Consider the following 13012-nt stretch of genomic DNA (forward strand, 5'->3'; position numbering starts at 1 on the left):
ACAAAAATAAGTCAATTAACTTTCACTCTGTGTAATTACAGACTGATTACATCAATGGGGAAGTTATGTGAAGCCTTCATACATTATGTTTTAATGCTGGCCTTATAACACATCTGGACACAATTGATTTCACACAAAAAAATAAAACACGCACAGTGATCTTCATGGGAGTCTGCATCTCCCCATGTTGATGTTTTATTGAATTTCTCAATCACATCTGAGTGTGTGTGTGTGTGTGTGTGTGTGTGAATGAGGCGCGGGCGTGCAGCGAAGCCGCACGGCTGTTAAAGGTCATGACCCCATTTCCACCCTGGTTAGCATCAAAGTGAGTTGTTATGGTTAGCTAATTGTTAACACACAAGAACGTGAAGTGCTCCGACATCAGCAAATGAAACAATCACATAATTAGCCCTCGCAGGATCATTTTCACACACCGACATGAAAGCGAGCTCACACTCTCACTGCAGCAGGCTGACTTAGATGGGTTTACTCTGAGTCTGTTTTCAGTGCAATTAAAAATGAAAATCTAAAGCTGGCAGGAAGCTACAGCACAGGCAAAAGTAGGTGAAAATATACTTTTTATTTTATATTTTATTATCATATTTAATTTCCATATTATATACTATATATACTATATAGTGCATATATTATTTTATCTAATAATTTCTGTCTTTATCTGAGGTTTATTTATTTTTTAATATATAGTCAAGAAAATGGCCCGTGCAGGAACAATATTTCAATCTTTTCTAAATATAAATCAATTTGTCCAATTTTAGAATATTCTAGACATGAGGTACACTGCTGCAACAATTTGACTGGAATTTTATTACATTCGAAACTGGTTAAAATATAATTAAAATAAGAATCTTACTGCACTGGCAGAAATTTTTCACCTGTAAAAAAGAAAAAATATTTAAATTTTTTACAGTGTAGTAATGTTGAATTTAGAGATGTAGAAAAGTGCACAACATATTGTCTTTACCCATCACCAAGTTGTGGTCCCTGAACACTGTCTCCCCTCCCTCCTCGTCTCTTTGTCAGTTCCACCAGTGCAGTTGGTCCCCTTGAAAGGGCAAGTGGGATCACAATTTAAATGTCAGTGTATTAAAAACAATGCCTGCAGAGTGTTACAGTCTAACTGCATTCATGGCCACGCTGCACCGGCTTAGTGATCACAGATGTGAATGGGCTGCCCTCGCTTGCTTTGAAAACCCTCCGGTCCTGTACGAGAGTCCCAAGTGGTCAGGAGAAACGTGCCATGTGAGAGATGTCTTAATTACACAGGAATGTCAGGTTAAGCTTTGCCTTTGTGTGGCCGTGCAATGATGCAAGTTGTTAAAAGATTTTTTTTTAAAGCCCCCCTTTGCTCTGCCTTTTATTCTTCCAATTCTTCCAAGTTCAGAGCTGTCATTAGTCATAATGTGTGGTGATTCCTCTGCCAACAGATTGGTAAAGCCATAGAGATCTGCAACAGTGTACCGGCCCTGGAGCGATCTGCTCACAAAGAGGCTTAGGCTGCCTGTTTTTGTGGCGGTGATGAAAAGTGGCAGACCTGTAGCTTGTGTTTCTCTGCAGTTGTTTGGAGCTGCTCCCCTCTGCGTGGATTAACTGCTCTGTCAGCCAACAGGAACTCCTCTGCTGGTGTTTCACCGAGAGCTCAAAAGTGCAGAGAGACGTTTGGCCTCTGTCGACACACAACACACACACATAGACACACTTTTTCCTGTGTGTTTTGGTTTGCTTCCTAAGAAGTATCAATGAAATTACTCATAAGATGACTTTTAATATATAAGACAGGTTATTATCATGGTGCATGTGACATTTGAGTCAGCAGGTAGGATTTCAGTGTTGCCTGAACAGGTGAATTGTACTGGGATCAAACCTGAGACCTTCTTGCCCTGGTTAAACTTCCAAGACATGCTGCTGCTCCACCAAGTGTACAAAGGGTTAATTTTCTGAAAGTTCTCTATTTGAGGGCTTAAAGATACTTCAGTAATGGAGTGAGAGGAAGCTAAAACTTAAAAAGCGTTGTCAAACAAAACACCGAGTTGCCTCAGCATAAAAATGAACGTCCGACAGCTTGAGAAGTGCAAGTAAACGCTGCCCGGTTTCAAGACAAACACAGAGGCTCTGTTTTATGGTGCCGTGTTTCCTTAACCTTTGGCAGGCCTGAAATTTTGGAACTGGAAAACAACACTTCATCGTTAATTTTTGACGCCCATCAAGGAAACGACTGTCACGAGTGACGTGAGAGCCCACCCAAATGAGAGTATTATTAATGTGAGCGTGATCAAGGCCTCGGTGGAAGGCTTGTTTTATACACTGACTGCTCACAGGGACAGCTGGAGCAGTCTGAGCAGACATGATTTTTGCTTAATTTATATATCAATAGCACACCAAAGTTTTGTTATGTATTTATTAAACATTTAGACGTTCACCATGGTTTTATGGTGGAATAAAGACTATTCCTCCCTGCAATGCAAATGCTCTACCTACATATTCATGATTAAATACATGTCCTTGACATTTGTTTTACCACATGAAAATAAACCAAAGAAGTGTATAATTTCCATGAAAAACACCTTGTAAAATTTGCTTTAACTCCAAAGGGGAATTAAAAACCGAGCCTAACTTCATTCACTGCATTAAGGCTCTGTGACGCTGCAATCATGGGAACAGGAACACTTCACATTATTCCTACTTAAATTCACGCATTACTCCAAGTTTGTTACACTCACTGCTTAAACTGAACAAATAGCCCAAATTAGCTTTTTTTGTATGTGTGTGTTACATTTTAACAGAGTGCTAACATGTTACACCTGGAGGCGAGCAAAGGCCCACCTGCTGGCTGCAGAATAAAAGTGTATTTTAGTGGAACTGAGTATCTGAAAAGTTCAGAATAATTATCAATTAATGCGGGACATAAAACATCCTCAGTTGCTGTTGTTATTTATCATTATTATAGGCTACATTTAAAGTTCAGAGGCTGATAGAGTAGTTTTAAAAAAGGGGTTTAAGTGTGCCCCACACTCACAATTTCAAGTGCCCCAACTGTGAGAAAACAAGAATCACATGCCCAAAGCCTTTAGCAATGAAAGCGGATGGCACAAATTTGGTGCCAAGTGGGGCTGGTTGCCTGTTGCCCCTCTGCAATTTGATTGGCTATTTGTTGTCGTCATTTGCTCATAATTGGCAGAAGGTTGTATTTCTTTCAAAGAAGAAGTAAGTAACTGTGATCATCATAAACAATAATCTATTTTTGAGAACACATTTTTTTATTTGTCTGCCTTTAAGAAAAACTATACACCTTGGTGCCCACCAGCTGTGGGATATTATTATAGACCAAACCACTGGAGAAAAATAATTACATTTAATGTGCATATTGTTAACTGCTAGCTTGTTGAGAACACATTTTCTTTGCTTTGTGTGTGTTACTCCGAGGTGATGGTACCTATTCAAGAACAGGCCTTCAGGATCCCAAACAACTCGCGTCACCAAACATGAACGCAGCAGAACAAGGTAAAAGTTGGCATGCACTGCAGAGCAAACATATCTACAGAGGAGGAACTGAGCAGTATAACAGCATGTTGAAGAGAACAGGTATGTGCTGTTATCACCTGGGTTTAACCGTGTAGGAAATATGAAATAGGACCAAAGTATTAGTCCAAAGTTGCTGCCCTATCATTTTTTCCACTTAAAAATACCTCTAGTTTTACGAGTTTTAAATCAGTGGTGTTAAGCTGCAGTAGCTGAATTGAATGAGTAAGAGTTCATTTAACATTTTATTTTGACGTGACTGCCATCGATGCTGGCGTTGTAGCCATTTTGCTCCCAGTTTGTTAACACAAGTGGTGCTTTCACCAAGTATGAAAGAAAGTAGCTGAACAAAACTGTCAAATTCCTGATATCACAGACTTTCAACCACGTACAACTAGGGGAAGACATTAATTTTGTCTCTGTAGGCTGTTTGTTATTTCTGTCCCAAAACTAAGGGTGTGTTCGTAATCCAATCTGACGCTCTACACTAAATTGAAAGTGCTGTTGTTTGAGCATTCTCTTTCTACACGAATTAACGAATGGTTTAGCTAATCACACATTTACTCAACTTGGCGCTCTGCTGCTAAATCTCCCCAGACACGGTGCCCAGAGGACGCTATGCTGCTCCAAGAGTGTGCTGTTCTTAATATCCAAACGGTATGTTCCAACAGCGTTCAAAACTTCCAAATGGTCCAGTTTGTGAAAGAACACCCTCCAGCTTAAGTATTTTCGAACTACCGTTAGCTAACATCACTCAATGTATTTTTCGTAGCTGGTTCCTGTAAAATACAACTTTTTATGACTTAACATCATTACAATTTAATGATTCCCACCTAATTTAGGCAGTAGCTATTTTCATTTATGATGGAGGGTAAAGCTAAACACCAGCTAAGCTAGCAAGATTAGCGTAGCTGGTGTTTCGTTTTTGGCACGCTCTCAAGCTAACGTTAAGTACAAATAAAACACGGGAGCGTATCTATGTTTCCCGGGTTCTATGTTCCCGGCTCAACCAAGCGGGAAACATAGAACCCTTTTTGTGTAAGCGGGGAACATAGAACCCGGGAAACATAGAACCCGGGAAACATAGGGATGACCCCATAAAACACCAATGTAAAACTATTATCAGCCACTCAACTTAAATTTTAAAGGTTAATAACGATAAATAATGTGTTAAACCGCAATAACATTAAATTTTTCAGTTACTCAGTACCACTTAAACACATGTTTTTTGGTTGGCCTTTGCCCCAGATGACTCATCACCTCCAGGTGTAACACGTTAGCAATCTATTAAAATATTTAACAGAATAAAAAAGCTTATTTGAGCTATTTATACAGTATTTAGGAGCATTTTATTTAGCAGAGTGTAACAACCTTGGAATAATGAAAGTAAGAATAATGTGAAGTCTTCTCTTTGCAGTTACTCCGAAGTGGGCGTCCACAGACACAGGGTCGTATGCTGTATAGATTGTAAAGCCTGTTGAGACAAATTTGTCATCTGGGTTATATAGATGAATAAATCAACTTACCTGCAATCTCATCTTTTGACTCCCATGGAGTATAATATATATATATATATATATACATATAGCCTATATCAGCAGCCTATTATTGTCAGTGTTGCAAATTGTAGACAGACAGAGAGACAGACAGACAGCGAAACAAAGATACATTTAATCAATATGAACTTTCTAAAAAAAACAAAAACTAGTTCAAAAGGACAGGAAAGCAGGGAGAACACATTTGGAGCATTCTCTTCCTTCCAGCACATGTTTAATACATATTTTTATAGCTGCAGCACATTAACATCTTTCCACAGAACCTTGACTGTAAATGACTCTTTCATTTCCTTTTCCTTTCTAATTAACAGACCTCCTGCATCTTTCTCTTTTCACATTATTTGTATTTTAGTATCCAGCTCCAACCGCTGGCTTAACGTCAGGACACATGTAGCTGCACACCGTAAATAAATGTGATCATTTCAGAGTTGAGCACAGAGTTGTTTTTGAGAGAGCGTGTGTTAGTCAGGGGAAAGAGAAAATGAGTGAGTGAAGTGTTTTACACTGTCATTGCACCAAGGCCTCCGGACATAAACATCTATGATGTGCACTTTGTGATAGATCTCTGTAAACAGAGAAGCTAAACAACAGATGCAACATATTTAACTCTGCAACGCACAAATGCAAACATCTGTTAGCATAGCTGAGCAGTTATTTTTAGAGGATTTTTGTTTATAGGAACCAGCTCAAGCAGAATACAGTAGATTGGTAACAGTAAATCTCTTGGTAGGCCTATACTGACATTAGTGCTAGTGTAGCAGGAGCAACAGTGGCGATAGCTGTAAGAGGATGGTGACATATCATTTCAGATGTATCATTAGAGTAGAAGGTAGTAGTGGTGATGATGATAATTAAAGATCAATCAGTGCATTGGTTTTGCTAATGTGATCTTGTCAGACTAGTATGTAAAGATGAATTAGTCATGATGAATAAGCTGCTTTTGCTGTTAAGGAATTAATTTCATTCATTTAATGTTTATTTTACTTCAAATTTTAGTTCTTCTGAAAGTGTTTTATGAGCTGCTTTTAAGTTTAAGTTTAAGTTTATTTACTTTATTAATCCCCCTGAGGAGAAATTCAATGAGTCTTGTTTTTCTTATCTTGATTTTTTGTTGTTATCAGTAATTTGTTAATTAACTTTCTAGTGTAGCTAACGGTTTACTGCTGTATGTAAGTGTTATATATTTATATTTTTTCTGCTTTAAAGTACCTTCCTGCGTGTCTATGAGTCAATTTTAATCACCAAATTTAGGGGATTCTCATCAAAATTATTTGTTAATGTTTTGTCTTCCTAATTAAACAATGTATTTTTTTTTTTTTTAAATCTGCCAAAATATTATCTTTTTTTTTACTTTCAAGTATAAATATGTTTCCCCAAAAATCTAGTATCAGTTGTGCTTTAATAATAATAGTATTAGTGTTATTAGAAGTAATGATAAAGAGTGATATCTGTGAGAAATGTTGCTTGCATTGCTGTCATAACAGTTATCATAGTGGCTCTGATTTCATTGTGGATGACGTGGATATAAATTACACTCAGCTGGCACTGGGAGTCTCCCAAGTACAATTACTCTGTTTACATGCAGTAGTAGGGGAGGGAAATTGCTTTTGAAAGCGCTCTTTAAGGTCATGGTTTTGTTGCTGTGCATAAGCCCAATGTTTACCCGAGTATTTTAAGGAAACTCAAAGCCACGCCACGCATCAACAAGTGTCTTAAACGGCTGCACAAAGGGCCCGTTTTTAGCCCAACTCAGGCAAATGCTCACCTAATCCTCTGGAGAGGCTCCTGTGACGGGTCCTGCCGTCAAGGGCTGCGTGAGGCCTCTTTAACAAGGTGCTGAAGTCACTTAAGCACCGAGTAAACAAACAAACAATCCAAATCATTCGCTGCATTTCCTGGACTCAGTTCCCTAAACAACTGCACGCACGATGCATCTACCGGCGGTGCGTCCAAAGCTGCTGTGTGGTCATCTGTGTGTAATTATTCGTACATGGGAATTCCAATGACGTGCTGCGCTGGTGAGGCAGCATTACCCCTCTCTGAAACAAGTGGGGTTTATTTTCGAACCTCTGCCTTTTCTCCACGGCCAGATTGCCCGGAGAGATTGGCTTTCTCCGGGCTGTGTAACAGATACCATCTAAATCATTAGGGCTCATTCATTGCCATGTGCCACTCTGCGGCTCGGGTTCCTGTGACCCTGAGGTCAAGCGGCTGAGAGCTCCCTGACCTCCAGCACTTCCTCTGAATATTAACAGGGTAGTTATGTAGTCAAAAGCCCTGATATAGAACATTGGTTCATTTAGATAATAGCCAATCAGGCGGAGCGGCGAGGAGTGCAGTGATCTCCACAGGATGGCTGGGCCTTTATGTGGCTTACTGAGGGCATAATGACAGCAAACAGAGGAAGCGTAGGCCTCTCTGGCTGAAATTATGCGGTCACATGCCTGCTGGCTGTAATGCTTTCCTTTAACCCAGCTAAGTTGGGCTCCGTATGGGGGACAAATCCAGCCAGGCTCTATTATGAAGATGAATGTTGTGCAGTTATCATGCAGACATTGGGCTTTAATACAAGACAGAGTGAAGTTTAAAGGCTACCATGGTGAAAGAAGCATTTACCATGCAACCTCTGTGTGTGATGGTAATCCAAATCATCAGTGCTGAAATATTCAAATGATTTTTAAAGAAAGTTTGTGTGAACCCGCTGACTTGAAACTGGAAATTATTAGATTGCGGTGTGAGACTTTTTTTCTCCCTTCAAATCTGTGAGTTTGTGTACTTTATCAGTGCGGTCCTGCGTGATCCAAACTGCAGTGCACGCCAAAATCACTCACGACAAATTACAACTAGCTGGTGTCGAATCTCTCCGACACGCCTGTCTTTTCAAAGGCAGTTGTGGCTTTGAAATCGCAGAATGCAATCAGTGAAGCGTCTTTTAATATTTTGATTGTGGCAGTTAAATTGGAAGTTATCTTGTTAAAGCAATCTTTGCCTGATCTTTCCTTCATGCCTCCCACAGCAACCGGTGGCCCTGTTTGACTGCCGAGCAGCCGCTGTTCATCCACAGCCTCGCTATCAGGCCTTTAATCAGTAAAACATCGCTGTATGTTTGTGGAGCTGAAATGGAGCGTGGCAGCCGCTGGAGGCTCTCAGGAGATGGACAGCAGCCACATTGTCACCCCTTTGTGCTTAATTGTCCATGTGCTGGAGGAGCGGAGATGTGAGGGACGAGGCTGCAGTAGTTGTCAGTGATGAGAGGTGTCACAGCAGACAAAGAGAGAAGAAGTTCTTCTTTTCTTTTTTAAGTCAATTAGCCTTGGATTCATCTTGCAACACTTGCTTGTACTTCATCAGTGGATTAAGAGTATCCCATGTGATTCCAGTGCAGTTTCTTCTGTTTTAGGAATCACCTAGAAATAAGTGTATTGCAACAAGACAGAATGAGACAGAATCAAGACTATTTCAAATCTTGAAACCCTGTTGAACTACTTTTGTTTTAATTGAAAAAAATAAACCCTGAGACATAAAATTATGGGTTTTGTTTTGGGAAATTTCTTAAATTTGCTCTTACCTGTGTAGTATACGAAATCAGGCTTGGTTTCAAGACCACTTATCAAAGGTTTCAGTCTTGTCTCAGTCTCAGACAGAGAAGACTCTGGATTTTATTTTAAGACCTGTCTAGACCACACCTGACCACACCTTTGCAATGCATTTTGATCATTTTGTCAAGACATTTCTAATGGTACACTTACACATACACACACACATATACACAGTATATGGTAATAAAAGAGGTGAATGAAGAGGAATCTTCATTTGTTTATGTGGGGTTTTTTGTGTGTGTGTGTGGGGGGGGGGGGGGGGGGGGGGGGTTTCAAATCAATTTAAGGGATGCCTTTGGTTTGCATGATCCACATTTTATTGTAACTGTGTCATGCAGTGTGGGGCTGGCAATGGTCAGGGCTTGGTCTTGACTCAGTCTTGATGCACTTTGATTCTGGCCATGACTTGGTCTCGGTTTAGATGATCTGGTACTTACTGTATATTGTGTGGAAGTTTAAAGACTTCTCAAATTATTCAGATGGATAAATCTAAAAAGATCAAGGAGTAACTCTTTAAAGTTAGAATGAATTGGGTTTCTACCACTTGGCAGCAGATGTTACATTGCTATTACACAGCTGTAAAACTGACATATTAACACCATATAAACTTTTTTTTTTAAGTCAAGCATGTTAGCAAGCCATCATCTATATACACATCCAGTAAAGACAGAGCGACATTGACGTTCATTTGGAGTTGTGTCTCTGGCCACTTGACCAATGAAAATTAGCTCTTTTTTAAGCTCTGTTTTGGTCGCCACCATCTCATCACATTTCTGTATTAAAAACAGTTGCCAGCCAGAAAAGAGGTTGATGAGAGCTGCTAGACTCAACCAAAACAGTAAAGTTGTGGACCTTAAAATCAGAACAACAACATATCCTTATAGAATGGTTCGAATATCGATTCGGATATCCATACAAATAATTATGACATTACTTAATTAACGTAAAGTTACGGAGCTTAGGTTTAAGGAAAAGAAACATGATGAGGACGTACCTTAAAACAACATGCGTCTCCTGGGAAAAGTCCCTGGGGAACCTGTGTTTTGTGACACATCCACTGCCTCAACCTGCCTCCTTATTTACTCCCATCAGCGCATTGGTCATTTGATCACGGCCTTCCAAAATACATGGATCATGTGCGAATTACTGGCTCATGATTATGTGGCATACGTTCGTATGTTTGGGTGTGTTATGTCGGAAAACGTTCGGTCTATGAGAAGAATGAGCTAAAAGATACTAAAACGCTCCATCAAGCTGAGAGAGAGACTGCACTCTGGTAATAATTCTCGATGGGTTTGTCACTGAAAGTGACCCCTTTCACATTACACATAATCATTAGATCATTGTTAATATAAAAGTATTGGTTAGTACAGCTTTAATGCAACTTGTGAAAACTGGTTACATTTACTATAGACATGGCTTTGTATTAAGGGCTTACCAGAAAAAGAAATGACGGAAACAAATGGACTCAATGAGCTGCTAAGAGATATTTGTACAGTGCGGACAACAGGCTCCAAAAGTGTTATAAGACTCTTTCCATGAAGCTAAATCTTCACTGCTGAGCGGTTAACACCTACTCTGTGTCTGAAATGTTCCATTGGTTTGGGTTCATGCAGCAGCTCGCAGAAACCTGCTCACTTTAGACATCTAACTACAGCAGAAAACGATGGGAAGCAATCTCTCTGCAGGTTAGTAAGATAATGAACCTTTTTAGCCGCTGTCAGACACTCCCTCATATACAGAGCCTGAGGATTGCCATCCTAAGCTTGAATGCACGTCAATTACAGCCACATTCTGCTCGACCTCAGTGAGTAAATAAACACCCCGAAACTAGTGGATAATCACCACAGCCACTTTTGTCTTATTGCAGAATCTAGAGGACACATGGAATCTGCATGCAGGCAGCCCTCCACTATAAATAGTCGGCAGCAATCAAACAAAATAAATGAACTGTCAGAGCACAAGTATTTACAAGCACGACAAAATTTTAAGTAATTATAAGTAAATTTGTTGCATTTCTGAGTAAGTGGTAGCAGATAGGCCTCTGACAGGGAGGCAGTGGTGTGTGACGGGCTGATTTAGAACGCTAAGGCTGCCCAGCAACAAAAAAAAGCCCACTCCACATCCCACACCGACCACATCTCAATGGGGAGGAACGCTAAAGACATCTGCAGGGCCATTACGCACACTTAGCCGCACATCAAGGAACACTTGGCCGCTGTGCCACTCCTGCTAAACTTCCCTCCAAATGGCTATTTGTTTGTCTGTTAATGATCTTTTCCCCTTTGGGCGGTTTTAGACATCTTTAAGATTTTTTTGTCTTCGCCTTCGTCTGCGCTGACTCTCTGAACACTTTAAAGTTGTTTACGGAAAACAAGCAAACTCTGACTGACGTGAAAAAAATAAAATGCGTAATGGAAAATTGATAAGCATAACATTATCCCATGCTCATTTGAGACGTCTGAAGAAAATGTAGCATTTGGGTGACTCGAGATGTTCACCACATTACCATATTTGTGCACCATATGACATGATTTATAGACAATCATGTGATAATTTACATCTTGTTGGCCTCATTCATGTGGCTTACTGAGGAGGATTTGCAGAGCCCGCCGCGCTGATTACAGAGCAAGTTGTGCTGTTAAAACAATGTGTACTGCAGGGAGCGTGAGCACAGAGAAACTCTTTATAATCAAGGGCTATTTTTAGGCATTTTGGATCTTTCATTTAGAATAACTGTGGCATTTGTTCAAAGTCTCTCTTTGTTAGAAATCTTAAGCAAGACAGATAAACAAAAGGCCAGAGCGAGCGGAGCAGAAAACACATCACACAGGCACTTGGATGGATGTGTTACCTGCACAAAGTTGGACTGTTTAACTAAAGAGTGTAAAGGTGGGACTTTCCAGGGCCATGTGGCAGCGACCTCCTCCCCACAACCCCCTTTTGGAGCTACTCAGTGGGACAATAAGCAAATGACAGATAAGGAATGATTTGCTAAAAGCAAAACCTCAAAAATAAACAAACCATTACGCCGTGCCACGGGAGAGCTGGGTTAGCGCTTCTAATTCAGGTGAATTGCAGACAAATTTCCCCTGGCTGGCACACTTACAGCTGTAATAATACAGAGAGGGCTGCAGAGTGGACGGGCCGCAGACCGGCCTGCACAGTGTCCACACATGGCCAGAGCCTCGCAGCAACACCTCACATGGCAGACCTGGCTACATAGTGAAAAGAGTGCATATATTATCAACATGTGTTTGACGAAATGTAAAAATGTAAGATTTTTGTACATCTTTTTCATTACATGTAACCTCTATTACACAATGTAAATCTTCCCCCATACCTGATCTGTATGTGTGGGTGAGTGGTGTGTTTCTACAGGGGGGGAAATGTAGGACAAACCCAGACAGAAAGACAAAGCAGGGTAAATTCGTCCATGTTTTCTTTACCAGGAGCAGCATGTTTATTTTTTGTTTCTTGGGTTTCAAAGCGTGGGCACCAAACTGCAAAGGAAACACGAATGATTAAAATTAAAGTGCTTTGATTGAACGCTGTTTTTCCAGCCTGTGGCACAAACATTTGCAGTTTTGTCCTTTTATAGGGATTTTAATGACCTGTTGGGAACAGTGGGCCTTAAATGATGTGTTACAGGAAATAAACTTCAGAGAGATATGCCTCACCGTTGCCCTGAGTCAGATTATGTCAAGCAGATTTAATGGTTTTGATGTTTATAACTGTTAGTGTTTGAAGCTTTGAACGCTCAAAAAAGCAATATCCAGCAGCTCTCAGTTATGATTAAGCTGAATGTGAACAGTATGCAAAGTGGGAGTTCTGCAAAGAGGCCAGAAAGCATCCAGGAGTAGAATAAGGACGTGTTCACTTTGAATCCCCATCAGGAGGGCCACACACTCTCATATATTTTCACCATGGCACAGTTGAAGTCTGAGGAAACCTCGCTCATCAGCGGGCTCGAACCGGCGTGTGTGCGAGCTCGAAGGGCAGAGCAATGACACGGTCCTGAGCGCCTGATTGCAGGCATCTTGAAAAGATCTGGCTGGCTCGGGCTCACCACAGGTCCCCTTTCAGTGGGCTGTCATTACCGCCGAGGTGAGCTCTCACACGCCGACCCACACACACACTGACACACACACATGCTAGGGGGGCCGCGGGATGAATGAGCGCACTGAGGCCTGGGCCTGATCAAGCGAGCGGCGGCCGGGAGTTGGTGTAAGGAAATCCTCTGGTGGGACTATCAGAGCACATTAGACTGAGCAGGCCCCGGCTGTGGAGCACGCAGCTGCAGGCAGAGCACACTGAGGC

Source organism: Epinephelus moara, chromosome 24 (genome assembly GCF_006386435.1).
Source record: "Epinephelus moara isolate mb chromosome 24, YSFRI_EMoa_1.0, whole genome shotgun sequence".
Taxonomy (NCBI): Eukaryota; Metazoa; Chordata; class Actinopteri; order Perciformes; family Serranidae; genus Epinephelus; species Epinephelus moara.